The following is a 17,716-nucleotide window of genomic DNA, read 5'->3' on the forward strand; positions in this document are numbered from 1 at the left end:
TTTCATGTTTACATTCACATGCATCTTTATACCGGACATTGATGCGTTAAGTAATTTGTATAATATATTACATCTACTCCTATGGTTTGTGTTTATTTATGTTTTGCGTTTTTATACATATCTGTCTATATCGATTGTATATTTCTTTCTTTAGATTTCTATTTATATAATACTTCTATTATTCAAAATAAAAACCCTGTCTCTAACAAAATAAATACAACCCCCCCTTATTTTAAACGACATTGAAATATTTTTATTTCTACTTCCTATAATTATATTCACATATGATTCTTTCGTTTCTTTTGATGCATTATAATAGTGATTACATATAAGACATATAAAATTCTAAAAAAGTATTTAAATTATTATTTCTATTATGTATCATATCTACTGCTACAACTGATTTTTTCTTATATTTTTAAATTTTATATATATCTGTATGTATTTATGATCTATTTCTATCCTTAGATTTCTACCTTTATATTATTTGTATCTCAAATTTTTCCAATCAAAACTCTGCCTATTGACAAAAAAACCCCCGCTTTACTATTTAAAAATATTTTTATATTTATAATTTTCATATTTATATTTATAATTTGTTATATAGTATACGATAACATATTGATGTACTCTACTTATATATATCCAATACACATTTCCTATAATCTATTATCATAAGATATATACAGTATTACTTGTATTATGTATTGTATCGGTTTTTATTATTCTGTATTTATAATTATCTTATATTTTTATATATGTCTGCATATATTTGTCATCCATTTCTATATTTATATTTTGATTGGGGCTTTGTTTCTATTTATAATCTAGATCTTTAGATATCTATAAACATATGTAATACTCTGTATTAAAAATTATAATAGCTTATTGTAATATATAATGATTCATGTTACATGTTTCACTTTTATATATTCGGTCTATATTTAAATTTTAAGGGGTTTTATTCCCATTTTTATACATCTATTTGTTTTGTTTCATTATCGTTATAGTTATAATTTTACATTTAAAATCCAATTCCTAAATAATAGGACAAAACAAACAGCATCAAATTCCCACCAATATCCTCCAAAAGCATCCAGATACCTCCACCAGCCAACCGACGGCCAGCAAAAAGCCACCCAACGCTCTTTGCCGTAACAATTCTCATCACATCAGAAAAATGCAACGACTATAAAAGAAAACCCAATAGAAACGCACACAGCAAATCACAAAAACTACGAAGAAAAATTCAAACCACCTTACTAAACTCCAAACAGTGCCAATGACCCGAACTTTAAAAAAAAAAAAAAAACCAAAAACCAAAATTCTACCTCTACACTAAGTCAAAGAATAACCAATACTCTGTAAAAATAACTTGAAAACCCGAACTAATTAACGAAATAGAAAAAAATCTCAACCACTACAAAATAAGAAAATAACTACCCAAATAAAAAAACTACTTAAAAAGACCCACCCTATAAATACCCATGTTCCAAAAAAAACCCCTGATAAACAACAACCAAATATATCAAAGGCCAAAAAAACAAACACACAAATAAAAAGCACCACCAAAAAAACCCAACCAAAAACCCAACCGAAAACTTAAATTTAAATAAACTTAAATTTACAACAACAACAAAAAAATCCTAACTGATTAAACCCATAGTGCCTCAATCTATCAAAATAAAATGCCGCCTAGAAACGAACACAAAGCCTAAGGAGAAACGGAACCATAAACAATATCTCCCAAATGATCCGTCACAATAAAACGTACGCTACAATCGAACAAACCAAATAAATGAAAGCCCTGTAAGACGATAAACACAAACGCAATTATCAATATCTTTAAAACCCCGCTGCTATTAACTACCTGACGCTACCTCAAGCCCACCAGAACAAACGCTACACACTCACGCTACTAAAAGCCACCACAACAGAATTAAACGCCTAACCTCTACTTCACGCTACGACCCATAAAAACCATCGCACACCTTTAGAAAACATCGCACACCCCGGCAAAAAAAAAAAAAAAAAAAAAAAAAAAAAAATCCGACAACAAAACTCCATTCAAAACAAACCTTCATCGTCACCACCTGAACCGAGATCCACAGCATTCAGGAAAAACACCCTATCCCTTAGCATCCAGCAACTGCAAACAGAACGAAGCGATGCAATCGATTCCCAAAACCCGCCTCGAAACCACGACGTCCAAGAACTTTCAGCAATCGAAGCCCGCGCTGCCGGCACGGACGGAGCGCGGCTGCCGGCAGGACAGCGGCTCCTCCGGCGCGCAGGGGCGGCGCCGCCCCGGAGCCCCCCGCCCGCTCCCCCGGCCCGGCGGGGCCGGCACCGGGCCCAGGGGGCCCCGGCGGCGCCCGAGCCCCGCGCCCGGAGCGGGCAGAGCGGCCGGCACCGGCCGGGCCAGCGCAGGGCCCGGGCCGCCTCTCCCGCCCGCCGGCCCGGCACAGCCCCGCTCGGCTCCGGCACGGCTCGCACCGGCGCTGCCGCGGCAGCCCCGCCGCGCCAAATTCCCCGCCCGCCTCAGCGAGCGCGCGCCCGGGCGGTGCCGGGAGGGCTCCCGAGCGGGAACGTTCTGGGCCGGGCCACGGGCAGAAGAAGCGCCCTGGAATGCAGCGGCGCGGCCCGATCGCAAGCCTGCGAACGCTGCGAGAGCTGGAGGTGCCCGCAATTGTACCCCGAAACTGACGCCGCGGGCGGGGCTCACCTCGCTTCAACAAGGGCGAATAAATGTGTGTTCTCCCCTTCAGTTTCATCCCCTGTCATAACAGAAAATAAGGGGCTCTCCTCAAATGAAAGCCTTCAACCGATGGCAAAGAGGGATTTTGACCTCAATTCGAACCCTCGAGAAGGAGGGACAACAGGGCTGCCCCCTCAATTTAAACCTTAGGATGATGAAAATGGGGTGGCTGCCTTCAAATCAAACTCACAATACGACCACGATATTTTTCCAATTGCCCTTAAAAAAGAACGCAGGGATTCCCTGTCGCCCCTGTGATACCCCTAACAGCCTGGAAAAGGCAGGTTTTCCTTCAACCAACACCCTTAAAACCGCAAGTGAAGGGGGATCCCCCCCCGGTTCAAACACAGACAATAATAGAAGAGTAGCTGCTTCCCTCTCCTTAATTTCTTTTGTCCTCATAAGCTCCATTTTTGTTCCTGGGGAACCGGGGAGGGACTGGCAAGATGAAATTGAGAAGGGAAAGGACAAAAGTCCCCGCTCCGAGTCCACACGGGCTCACCTGTTCGGCTGCCGCTTCCCGGCACAAAGCTCTGTCTCTCGGCACCTCCTTTAAGCAACGCTCCACGTATCCAAGCGCGCATCCTGGTGTTCCCCCAGAGCCCGGGAGAAGCTCTCACCGTCCTTCCGTGAGACAGCCCCGGGAGCCCCGCTACTCAGCAGCACCATGCAAAAGGGAGCTGAGGCAAACCCTCCCCCTAAAACAGACCCCGGCAGGAGCCGGCCCCTCCTCATCCTCACAACTCACACCTGGGGCTGCTCCGAGCCCTCATCATCGTCACACTCACACCTGGCGCTGCTCCGAGCCCTCATCATCGTCACACTCACACCTGGCGCTGGTGCCACTCTCCAACAGCGCCTCTCGGTGACCAGCGCAGAGCCCGCTTCTCACAGACCCAGAGCAAACAGAAATCTGCTACGGGTGTTGGCTTTTCTCATTCCGTCTGGTTCCACAACTAAAGCGCGTTCGTGCGCTGATGGCATTGAGAGAAAGCTTTCCAGGGGAGAGAACTGTCATTCAGGTAGCACACTTTGATACACCTTCAGAAAAAGCAGAATCAGCGCCAACTCCTAAGACCCCTGCTGAGGAACCCAGCCCTCCTTGGGACACCCAATGCACCTCGAAAAAGGAGGGGAGAAGTTCTTGTGCTGAACTCGGCACGGTCCGTCTAAACTCGGTCCTATTCGGTTCTTCGGCTCCACTCGGCTATTTCCGTCCACACTCGGCTATTTTCGGTTCTTCGGCTCCACTCGGCTATTGTCGGCTAGCCTCGGGGGGCTGCAGTACCGCGCTCTGCCCACCAGGCGGCAAAAAAGCAAAAAAAAGTCAACAAAGAACAACCCAAGCCTTTCTTTTAAACAATATTTAAATATATTTTATTTTCAAATTTTTCATGTTTATACCCAAATTTCGATTTAGAATGTATATTGATGCCTAATGTTGATTTCTATATTTATAATTTTCTATTTATATATACATTTATAGTCTATATTTAATCGATTCCTATTACTTAGATTTATTAATATATTTTACATATTGATTATATATTTCTGGTTAAGATTTTATAATTCTGTAACAATCATATGATTTCAAATAAAACCCCTGCCTCTACCCAAATAAAAGCCAAAAAGAACCCCTTTCTTTTAAACTTTATTTAATTTTTTTTAAATTACATTTTTCATATTTATACTCCCATTTACAGTTTAAATGTGTATTCATGTATAGTGTCATTTGTGTTCTATATTACATCTCTCCCTATTATATTTATTTCTATTTTATATTTCTCTATCTATATATTTATATCCTGATTATATATTTCTATATTTAGAAATAGACAAAAATAATATCTATATTCATATTATTTAAAACAAAACCCCTGCCTCTAACCCAATAAAAACGAAAAAAAAAAAAACAAACCACCAACCCTTTGTTGTAAAAAATATTTGAATTTTTTTTTTTAGATTTATATTCCTTTCTATTTAAAATGTATATTGATGTACAACGTTTATTTGTACATTTATGTTTATCGTTTTCTATCTGTATATAAATTTATATTCTATATTACATACATTCCTATTGTTTATATTTATTTATATATTTTTATACATATGTTTTTATCTTGATTATACATGTCTGGTTAAGTTTTTTACTTCTGTAACACTTCTATTATTTAAAAAAATAAACCTGCCTCGAACCAAATAAAAGCCGAGAAGAACCACTTTTTTTTAACTGTATTTAATTTTTTTTTTACTTATGGTTTTTATATTTAGACTCACATTTACATTTCAAATGTATATTAATGTATATATTAATTATTTCTGCTCTCTATTACTTCTCTTCCTATTATTTCTATTGATTTATACTTTATATCTACATTTATATCCTGATTATATAGTTCTAGATTTAGAAATATAAAACAATAATATCTATATTCATATTATTTAAAATAAAAGCCCTGCCTCTAACCAAATAAAAACGAAAAGAACCCTTTCTTTTAACCTATATTTACATATCTTTATATTTACAATTTTCATATTTATATACACATTCATACGAATGAATTATTTTGCCGCCTAATATTATTTATATTCTAAATGACACCTCTTCGTATTACTTACATATATTCATATTTAAATTTAAATTTATCGTTTAGTTATAGGTGTATATCTTGATACATTTATTTTATCTTTCTCTATTTAGATATAGAAAATATTTCTAAAATATTTACATTATTTAAAATAAAACCCTTGCCTCTAACCAAATGAAAACCAGAAACACCCCTTTATTTACAACCTATTTAAAGATTTAAAAATAATTTTGTTATGCATAATTATATTTACATGTCCATTTATAATTTTTATTCGTTATATTTATAGATGTGATATATAGTCTAGAGAAAACCTTTTGATCTATCAGATATATTATTTTTATAATAGGTATTTCTATAAGTTTAATTTATTTACATTAGATATTTACAGGTATCGGTATAGATAGTATATATTTGTATAGTCGGATTTATATTTTTATATTATTTATATTTATATTATTTTTCAAAAACTCCAGCCTATAACCTAATAAAAACCAAAAAAGCCCCAATTTATTTTCAACGACATTTAAATATTTTTCTGTTTACGATCCCTATTTCTATCTCTTTGTACAGATCTCTATCCCTCTACCGCCCTTTTTGCGGTCGCTTCCAACGCCTGGGGATGGGCAGGGCGCTGGCTCGGGGGGGCTGCAGTACCGCTCTCTGTCCACAAGGCGGCAGACTTACCGGGAGGGGCGCGCTTCGATTTTCCCGCCCTTTATGCCGCCACCTTGAGAAGGTCAAGCGAGTCCGCGACATCCGCGACACTCCACTCCCAACATGGCGGCCAAACGAGGACCCCCCCCCCCCCCCACCGTGAGGCGTTTACGCAGATGCCTGTCAGAAACACGCCAAATTACAACCGTCCGCGACTCACCTGAGCTCACAGCCCGCGTCCGAGGCACTTGATACGCCACAAAAAATCCCGCCGTGGCCGCGCAGGCGTCAGGGTGCTGTGCAGGCAGTCCGGTTAGACGGACCGCGGGGCCTTCTTTTTCACCGCCATCTTGAGAAGGTCAGAGAAAGTCCGCGACATTCGCGACACGCCACTCTCAACATGGCGGCCGCGAGAAGACCCCCCCCCCCCCCCCGCAGCAGAGAGAGGCGTTTACGCAGATGCCTGTCAGAAACCCGCCGAAAAGCGCCCGCCCACCGCGCCGCTGAGCCGACAGCCCGCGTCCGGGACACATGAAACGCCACAGAAAATCCTGCCGGGGACGCCCTGGCGCCGGGGTGCCGTGCAGGCAGTTCGGTTAGACGGACCGCGGGTCTTCAACTTGCCCGCCCTTTTGGCCGCCACCTTGAGAAGGTCAAGCGGCTCCGCGACACCCGCCGCACGCCACTCCCAACATGGCGGCAGCGGTGATGCCCGCCCGTGCCGGGCTGCAGTACCGCGCTCTGCCCACAAGGCGGCAGCACCGCCGCGCGCCCCAGCCGGGGGCAGCCGCGCGCCTTGGGGCTGCGGGCAGGGAAGGCGGCGAGAGAGAACAGGGGCGGCCCCCGCCGAAAACTCCTCTGAAAGAAATGCCAAAAAATAAGCCGGAAGAAATTAAACCCTGCCTCTCACCCAATAAGAAACAAAAAGAAAAACACAAAACAAAAAAACCCCCAAAAACCAGCCCAAACCCGAACATTCCTTTAAAACAGTATCTATTTTACTTTTTATATTTTTTCATATTTATATTCACATTTATATCTATCATGTATATATTGGTGTATCATGTAATTTAACAATTTATACTTACAAATTTCTATTTAGATAGAAATTGAATTTCTAGATTTCATCTGTTCCCATTACTTAGGTTTATTTCTATGGTTTTATACATATTTTTATATACTGATTAGATATTTCGGGTTAAGATTTTTACTTCTGTAACACTTACATTATTTCTAATTAAACCCCTGCCTTTACCCAAACAAAAGCCAAAAAGAACCCCTTTCCTTTAAAATGTATTTCATTAGTTTTTATTTTATTTTTCATATTTATACTCGTATATATCTTAATGTATGGTGTCATTTGTGTTCTATATTACACCTCTTCCTATTATTTATATATATTTCTAGCTTATATTTCTATATCTGTACTTTCATATCTTCTTTCTATATTTCGATATTTAGAAATATCAAACAATAATATCTATATTCATATTATTTAAAACAAAAACCCTGCCTCACACCAAATAAAAAGAAAAAACGACCTTTCTTTTAAATTATATTAACATATTTTATAGTAATATTTTTCGTATTTATTTTCCCATTTATATTTATAATTTCAATTGCCCTATAATGTTATTGACATTCTAGATTACATCTCTTCACATTACTTACACATATTTATATTTAGGTTTACATTTAGAGTTTAATTATAGTTACATATCTTTATATAATATATTTCTATATTTCGATTTACATTTCTATAATACTTGCCTTGTTTAAAATAAAGCCCCTGTCTCTAACCAAATAAAAACCAAAGACACCCCTTCGGTTAAACCGTATTTAAAAGTTTAAAAATAATTTCATTTTTCATCATTATATTCACATGTCCATTTCTATTTTTTACTATATTTATAGATTATCTAGTATAGAGAATGCCTTGAAGAACAGACCTGTCTTTATACTATATATTTATATTACTTATATTTAGTTATATTAAATATTTATAGGTATCAGTAGATATATTATAGATTTGTATAGTTGGATTTATAGTTTTATATTATTTATATTTCTACTATTTATAAAAGAACCCAGCCTATAAGCTAAAAAAAACAAAAAAAAAAATCCCCAATTTCTTTTAAACTATAGTGAATATTTTTATATTTACAATCTCTACTTATATATATTTGTGTATATATATTAGACTCTATTTTCCATATATTATAGTATGTCACAATAACATACATTATATGATAGTTTTATATATTTATCTGTTTTCCATGTTTATGTTTACAGTTATAGTTTTAGATTTCCTTTCAAATTTATTTTTATTTCTCTTTTGACCTGTCTAGTAAACCATATCAACTCACTCACCTGACCCGTCAGAACCACAGAAATCCCGACGCGCCTCGGTCAGCGCCGGCGCGCAGGGCACGCTCGTCCCATCGCAGCACGTCCAAACAAAACCTATTTCTGCTACTAACAAAGAACAAAGGCCCCACTACACTTCACCCCATTAAAAACTCACAGAAACCCAACTGGAAATAAATTTTAAACCCCCTCTATAACTAGCCCAAACCCCCCCATCCATTCCAATCCTAAACTTCCTCCCAAACCAGTAGCTCAGAAACCCAAAAAACTCAAACACACATTGAAAATGAAATAACTGCTAATAAAAACAAAAACCCATGAAAAAATAAACCAAACCGACTCACTGAACTCAAAACTGTGCAACTGACCCTAAACATTACTACAAAAAGCCCCCAAAGCTCCACCTTTATGCTAACTCACAAATAAGAACCAATAATCGATAAAAATTATCTGAAAAATTAAAAAAAACCTAATTAAAAGCATACAAATAAAAAATCTAAACTATTAAAATACTAAAAATACCACTACCCGAATTTTAAAAAATGTTGCCTATAAAAACCCACCATAAAAATGCCCCTGTCCCCAAAGATAAAACTAAACAAAACCCATCACACCAGAAATAAATCGGAACTTGGGAAAGCTAAAACCGTAACACTCAAGAAGTACACCATATCCCTTCTGGTACACCAGCTACAAACAGCATAAAACAATACAATCAATTCTTAAAAACCACCTTTAAACCACTACCTTTTTAAGAAAACTTTCAACAATTTAAAAACGGCTTTTAACAAAAGCCATCTAATAAATTAACACCCAAAACTCCAGCAGCCGAGCTAGCCCTACCAAATCTCTCTGTTTATACATCCAATAAACAAAACCAAAATCCCAACAATATCCCAAGTCTATTAAAGAAACCTACTGAAATTAATCCTACTCAAGTACAAACCAACCCATCCATAAAGTTAGCCTCACTCAAAAAGAAAACAATGACAGAGAGTTAATAATACCAAGAAATAAAGCAACACACCATACACCACCAACGAATATAATATTCAAGGAAAAAAAACCACTTTTTTTTTTTTTTTTTTTTTTTTTTTTAAACTAACTTCTTTTATTAGCTAGAACAAAGGATTTTGCCAGGACTGTAACAACAACTTCTTCTCCTCCTTCCTCTTCTTCTGAAACGTCCCATCTCATTCCCAAATTCCTTACAACTTTTGAGTTTCAATCCAAGCAAAAAGCAAAACTCGTGCACGTGTGCGTCGGATGCTCCTGCCAGGTTCTCCATTGCACCCCACATCTTCTTACACGTTCAGTCTTCGTGCTGTCCTGCCGGGGTGAGTTTCAGAGAAGGATTGGCACATGTGAAGAGAGGATTTCCCCTCCCTCCCTCCCTCCCCGCCCCCCGGAGCCGGTTTCCTTAGCGCATTTCAATAAATTCCAAGCCTGCAATGATGCACACTCGTCCCAAGGCTCACAGCAAGCACGCAGGAGCTCAGGCTTACTTGCTTCCATGGCTCTGTGCCTGAGATAGCTGAGGAAATTTCCCGTGACCCTCTGTTGCAATAAACTGGAATGCAAACTCGGCTCCATCTCAGAGCCTCAGTGGGAGGCAGGAGCACATCTGGCTGACCCACAAAAATCCTTTCTTGGGCGGCGGCACCGCGCTGGAAAGGGGAAACACGTGCTAGTGAACAGCAGCTCAGAAACAATTCTTGTCCAATGTTACCTGCTCTACTTGGCAGCTCACTAACACCAGTCTAATTTTATCACTGCAGGGAGAATTCTGTAGGAAAGTGTCTGATGAGCAGCGACAAGGGCTTCACTCCCTGCTACGCAGCCTGCAACACCCTTGAGAGAGCAGAGCAGCAAAGTCACCAAACTCTTCTTGCCGTGGGGCAGGGTAGAAGATCACTGTGGGAGGCACATAAAAAGAGGGGAAATGGTCTATAAATGCACAGACATTTGATTTCAGAAGCCCAGAGATAAGGATGTTCTCTAGGAAGCCAGACGTGACATGATATTTCTAAGATTTTCTTCTTCATTGAAGGAAATCTATGTGTATATATACACACTTACAAATGATTGCGTGAGGTTTTTTTTTTTTTTTTTCTTTTGAAGCTCCAAGAATGATTTCCCATCTTGAGTCACTCAGGAAGAAATGGCCCCTGTGACTCAGGACAGAAGGGCTGCCTGCTCTTTTGATCATGACAGCTTTTGGCTGTACCCGGGAAGCAGGAGCAGCAGCCAGAGCTGAGGCTCAGCAGAGGCTGACCCCGGCCAGCCCCTTCCTCACTTCCCTGTGTCACAACCCTTCCAGGCAGAAGGACGCAAAGCAGGTTACGATTTCTCTCCTAGATATGTTTTTCGAAAATAATACTTCCAGGGGTGATCACAACGGGGGCACAGAAAAACACAAAGAATGAAAAGTACCGTGTTTGGTGTTTTAGCAAACGGTGCGTCTTCCCTACCATGTCCGGAAGCTGGATCGATGCACCAAACTTTTCACTGCACCCTTGTCCTTGCTTCTGCGCCATCTTCACCAGCTGCTCTTGGGAAGTGCTTGTATTGCCTCGGAAAGGTGATCACCCTGCACGAAACTGGAGGCTGAGCTTTTGGCCTCTGGAGGAGGGAGCCGCGCCGTGGATCCCGTCCCGATGGCGCTGCAGACGCCAGCACCCGCGGGAGGACTGGGGGGACTCCGAGCTCCACCTCTCTCTGCCCAGGCCCTGGGGAAGATGGGGGAGCTATTCTTCAGAAGCATCGCCCCTGCAATCATCACCTCCATCAACATTCTGAGAGCGCTTTTGGTTTTAACAAAGAGCAACCCTGATTTGCCATTTGCAGATCACAATGGGAATGAACCTGGAAGACAGATATTTAAAATTTAAGTTGCTTATTCTCATTTCTATACATCTGTTTTGTTGAAATATAGTTATAATTTTACATTTAATTTCCAATTCCTAAATAAAATGACAAAACAAACAGCATCAAATTCCCACCACAAATTCAAAACACATCAGGATACCTCTACCAGCCAACCAGCTGCCAGCAAAAAACACCACAGTATGCTCTTGTCACTAACAATTCTCATCACATCACAAAAATAGAATGAAAAGAAACACACACAGCAAACCACAAAAACTACTAAAAAAAAAAATTTACCAACTTACTAAACTTCAAAGGTTACCAATGACCCTGAACGCTACTAAAAAAAAAAATAACCAAAACTCTACCTCTACACTAACTCAAAGAATTCAAAGAATAACCAATACACTGTAAAAACAACTTAAAAAACCGAATTATTAACGATATAAAAGAAATCTCAACAGCTAAAAAATAAAAATATATCTACCCTAATAAAAAACTACCTAAAATGATCTACTATACAAATACCCATGTACCAAAGAATAAAACAAATAAACAGCCAAATGCATCAAACAAAAAAACAACAAATAAAACGAACAGAAAAAAAAATCCCCAAAACAAAATAAACTTAAATTTACAACAAAAAAATTATTCTTAACTGACTTCAGAACATCTGTCCAGTACATTTCCCCAGGAAACAAAACTCATCGGCCTAGCTTCCTGGTGTCAGTTTGCAGGAGGCACTTGGCCCTATCAAACCCCCCCGAGTTGGCACTGGGGCCAGCTTGGTGCCGGGCAGGATCCTGCGCAATGCCGAATTTCAGGAGCCGTAAACCCGCTCTGGGCCACAGACCCCCGAACAGCAACGCCCGCCCTTTTCCCTGGCAAACAAACCTCACCCACCCAGGTTCCTGATGGCAGACTGCAGGAGCCAGCTGGAACTGTCAAACCAGCCCAAGGTGGCACTGGTGGCACCATGGATCTGGCAGGCATCCTGCGCAAAGTTGAATTCCAGCAGGCAGCCAGACGTTCCAGGCCACAGGCCCCTGAACAACTCTACAGGCCTTTTCCCTGGGAAACAAATCTAACCAGCCCAGATTCCTGATGGCAGATTGCAGGAGCCACTCGGCACTGTCAAACCAGCCCAATTTGGTACTGGTGCCAGCTTGGATCTGAGAGATGTCCTGCGCAATGCGGAATTTTAGCAGCCAGCCAGCCAGCCATTTAGCCTTAGGCAGGTTCCGAGGAAAAGGCTGTGGTGGAAAGCATGGTATGAGCTTTGAGTTCCCCTTGGGATGCCTTCTGCAGCTGCTGTGTGCCTGGATCTCTGGGCTTTGTCGTTTTAAAGCCCTAACCCTAGCTGTAACCCTAACCCTGGGCAGTAAACACTGCTTTGGGCTAAGGCTAAGCCCTAAATGTCCTAAGAAAGGTTCAAGCATCCCCTCTATATCCTTTGAGGTTTTGGAAAATGCCTGAAAAAAACCTGCTCAGCCTCCAACAAGCCCCTCCTCTTGCTCTCCAACCCTGAGATGTCTTCCCTAACTTTATGCAGTGGATCTTGTTGTCATCTCAGGTTCTGTCATTGTCCTGGTATGAGAGTTGCTGCCGTGTCCCACCGGGAGGGTTCCGCTCTGGTCTCACTGCTAGGGTTGCTGTGTTGCGCTGCCGTTGGGGGAAAGGGCCGTTATTAGGGGGGCTGGTTAGACTGGGATTAGGGCTGGGCTGAGGGGTGGTGCAGCTGTACACTGTCTTGCCTCCTAAGATGTACCCTGCAGCGCGGATCTGCAATGGACTGCGCAGCCCTCAAGCCCTCTCCCTTTACCCCTCAGTCCCTCCTTCAGCCTCCTAGTCCTCAGGCCCTGTCACCCTCAAGCCCCCTCTCAGCTCCTGTGCGTCACCCTTAACTCCTCTCCTTAGACTTTCAGTCCCCAGCTTCTCTATGTCACCCTTCCGCTGCCCCGGCCACCCTCAGCATCTCTGTGTGTCACCCACTGTCCCTTCTTCTCCCTGCTCCTCCCTCAGCTCCCAGCCTCTGCCATCCTCAAGCCAACACAGTGCCCCTAAACCTCTGTCACGCCCCAAAACGAGCCTAAAAAACCCCATCAATTCCCTAAAAATACACCCTCGTCTCCAAAGTGTCCTAAACATCCCCAAAAACATTAAAAAGCCACAGAAAACACTAAAAATACACTACTTTATAAAAAGCCCGAAAATGGTTTAAAAATACCAAAAAAACTTTAAAAAATCCCTAAAGAGTCCTAAAAGAGTTCCAAGAATATTAAAAAAACCATTTAAAACACCCTGACTGGAAGCTAAAAGAAAGTCTAAAAAATACCCTCAAAATCCCTAAAAAGTCCCTAGCCTGAAAAAACTTGTCCATCTAACACCAATAGACCTGAAATCCCTTAAAAAACTTCTAAGTAATCCAAAAATAGGAACAAGAATACCCTAAAAAACACCCAAAAACACTATTAGTAAGACAGCCCTTAAAACACCCAGCATTACAACTCCCCAGGCCCCAGGACTTGTCCTATGATACCTACACCAGGCTGTGCAGCAGGGCAGAGCAGCCTCGGGCCCAATACCCAGACACCCGTGACACAGAACAAGACAAACGAGGGGACACAACGGGGAGAGAAAGCTCTCGGCGAGAAGAATGCCAGCCAGGGCCCAGAGAAGGCGGGACCAGATGACCTGGGTGAGAGCGACGGTGAGCCCGTCAGGCTCAGAGAATCCTGGAGGAACAAAGACGCTAACAGAAGGACTTATCGCAAGCGGGGCAAAGATGGGTGCCCCAGAATCCTACGGTCAGAATCCCCCCTATCCTGGAATTTGTACAAGTCCTAACCAGCTAGAAGGGATCGTTGCCATGCACAGCTGCCGAGAACAGCTCAGAACAAGACCTGAATAGAACCATCCGGTCAGATGTCTTAAGAGAGATGCTACGCCGTTGCCTGTCCAGCCTCCTGAGTCAAGGCTTTGAAGGAATACGCACTGGGCCGAGGAACACAGAGATCTCAGTGGCAAAGATGGACACCTGGGCTTCGGATAATCCTTTGTGGGGCACGAGGCAAAAGACACAGAAGACACGACAGACACAGAAGGCACGACAGACAAGTGACACAAGTGACACGCACCGGGACTGCTCTGCCCTGAGCATCTCAGCACCGGGTAACTCTTCCTTTACGTGGCCTAAGGGGCCACCTCCTGCACAACCCCGCCTCCAAAGCTGCCACTCAAAAAACCCTCCCAGCACCTCGCTTTCGTCCCCCTCTCAGGGGGCTCGTAACCCTCCACTTATCTCTTGGACGTCCGGGGATGACAATCCGCCTCCGCTGCCAAGGAAGGCCGCCACACCCGCTGGGAATTTGCCGCAGTCACCGGGCTCTGGTCTCTTGCTCAGCTATAATCAGCAACACCAAATATCACTGCACCCTCTTAGCTGCACAGCGGCCAAAGCCCACCAAGCCTGCTACTCACCCTTCTGCTAAGAACGCCCGGCTCCTCGGGCCGCACGCTACGGCCACGCTCGGAGGCCGCCGCCGTCATCGCGGGCTCTGCCTGGCTCAAGAGGAGACAAGGTGATTTGGCATTGCTGAATCTTCAGGGGAGTCAGGCTCCTCCTCCTTACTTCCCCAACTTACAGCAACTCCTCCGCCCTTCCTGAAGGCTCTCCAGGCCTCACCTTCAAATGGCAAAGGTCACGGCACCATCACAGAGCCCCGTACCGCTTAGCGAGTTCCCACGAGAGCGACGAACCGGGTCTGTCGGCCACTCGCTGACGGGGTCTCGGCGTGATACCCATGGACCGCCTGAAGCACACAAAGGAGAATGGAGGCTGAGAGATGCAGCAGAAATTGAGACCTGCGCAATAACCACTGCTTCCATCCAGGGCCCGCTGCTCACCTTGCCCGCTTACCTTGACTCCTCAGGTTCGGCTTTATGTCCTAAAAATAAAGGCAAAGAACAATGCTGTAAACACACAGTCACCATTAACGCCGCCCCTGCAAAGGCAAACGGTGCCTCACCTGCTCAGGGGAACCACTCACCCTCCACGGGGCGCTCCGCCACGGATTTCATCTGCCAGCACCTGAAAGAATGGGAGGACAGGGGTCAGAGGGCTGCAGGATGACTTAGGCCTTCCAGACATCTTGTGTCAATCGACAAATGCCATCTAGAGTCCAGCTACACCCTGCATTACAACTCCCCAGGCCCCAGGACTTGTCCTATGATACCTACACCAGGCTGTGCAGCAGGGCAGAGCAGCTTCGGGCCCAATACCCAGACACCCGTGACACAAAACAAGACAAACGAGGGGACACAACAGGGAGAGAAAGCTCTCGGCGAGAAGAATGCCAGCCAAGGCCCAGAGAAGGCAGGACCAGATGACCTGGGTGAGAGCGACGGTGAGCCCGTCAGGCTCAGAGAATCCTGGAGGAACAAAGACGCTAACAGAAGGACTTATCGCAAGCGGGGCAAAGATGGGTGCCCCAGAATCCTACGGTCAGAATCTCCCCCTATCCTGGAATTTGTACAAGTCCTAACCAGCTAGAAGGGATCGTTGCCGTGCACAGCTGCCGAGAACAGCTCAGAACAAGACCTGAATAGAACCATCCGGTCAGATGTCTTAAGAGAGATGCTATGCCGTTGCCTGTCCAGCCTCCTGAGTCAAGGCTTTGAAGGAATACGCACTGGGCCGAGGAACACAGAGATCTCAGTGGCAAAGATGGACACCTGGGCTTCGGATAATCCTTTGTGGGGCACGAGGCAAAAGACACAGAAGACACGACAGACACAGAAGGCACGACAGACAAGTGACACAAGTGACACGCACCGGGACTGCTCTGCCCTGAGCACCTCAGCACCGGGTAACTCTTCCCGTACGTGGCCTAAGGGGCCACCTCCTGCACAACCCCGCCTCCAAAGCTGCCACTCAAAAAACCCTCCCAGCACCTCGCTTTCGTCCCCCTCTCAGGGGGCTCGTAACCCTCCACTTATCTCTTGGACGTCCGGGGATGACAATCCGCCTCCGCTGCCAAGGAAGGCCGCCTCACCCGCTGGGAATTTGCCGCAGTCACCGGGCTCTGGTCTCTTGCTCAGCTACAATCAGCAACACCAAATATCACTGCACCCTCTTAGCTGCACAGCGGCCAAAGCCCACCAAGCCTGCTACTCACCCTTCTGCTAAGAACGCCCGGCTCCTCGGGCCGCACGCTACGGCCACGCTCGGAGGCCGCCGCCGTCATCGCGGGCTCTGCCTGGCTCAAGAGGAGACAAGGTGATTTGGCATTGCTGAATCTTCAGGGGAGTCAGGCTCCTCCTCCTTACTTCCCCAACTTACAGCAACTCCTCCGCCCTTCCTGAAGGCTCTCCAGGCCTCACCTTCAAATGGCAAAGGTCACGGCACCATCACAGAGCCCCGTACCGCTTAGCGAGTTCCCACGAGAGCGACGAACCGGGTCTGTCGGCCACTCGCTGACGGGGTCTCGGCGTGATACCCATGGACCGCCTGAAGCACACAAAGGAGAATGGAGGCTGAGAGATGCAGCAGAAATTGAGACCTGCGCAATAACCACTGCTTCCATCCAGGGCCCGCTGCTCACCTTGCCCGCTTACCTTGACTCCTCAGGTTCGGCTTTATGTCCTAACAATAAAGGCAAAGAACAATGCTGTAAACACACAGTCACCATTAACGCCGCCCCTGCAAAGGCAAACGGTGCCTCACCTGCTCAGGGGAACCACTCACCCTCCACGGGGCGCTCCGCCACGGATTTCATCTGCCAGCACCTGAAAGAATGGGAGGACAGGGGTCAGAGGGCTGCAGGATGACTTAGGCCTTCCAGACATCTTGTGTCAATCGACAAATGCCATCTAGAGTCCAGCTACACCCTGCATTACAACTCCCCAGGCCCCAGGACTTGTCCTATGATACCTACACCAGGCTGTGCAGCAGGGCAGAGCAGCTTCGGGCCCAATACCCAGACACCCGTGACACAAAACAAGACAAACGAGGGGACACAACAGGGAGAGAAAGCTCTCGGCGAGAAGAATGCCAGCCAAGGCCCAGAGAAGGCAGGACCAGATGACCTGGGTGAGAGCGACGGTGAGCCCGTCAGGCTCAGAGAATCCTGGAGGAACAAAGACGCTAACAGAAGGACTTATCGCAAGCGGGGCAAAGATGGGTGCCCCAGAATCCTACGGTCAGAATCTCCCCCTATCCTGGAATTTGTACAAGTCCTAACCAGCTAGAAGGGATCGTTGCCGTGCACAGCTGCCGAGAACAGCTCAGAACAAGACCTGAATAGAACCATCCGGTCAGATGTCTTAAGAGAGATGCTACGCCGTTGCCTGTCCAGCCTCCTGAGTCAAGGCTTTGAAGGAATACGCACTGGGCCGAGGAACACAGAGATCTCAGTGGCAAAGATGGACACCTGGGCTTCGGATAATCCTTTGTGGGGCACGAGGCAAAAGATACAGA

This window comes from Haemorhous mexicanus, chromosome 3, assembly GCF_027477595.1.
Source record: "Haemorhous mexicanus isolate bHaeMex1 chromosome 3, bHaeMex1.pri, whole genome shotgun sequence".
Lineage (NCBI taxonomy): Eukaryota > Metazoa > Chordata > Aves > Passeriformes > Fringillidae > Haemorhous > Haemorhous mexicanus.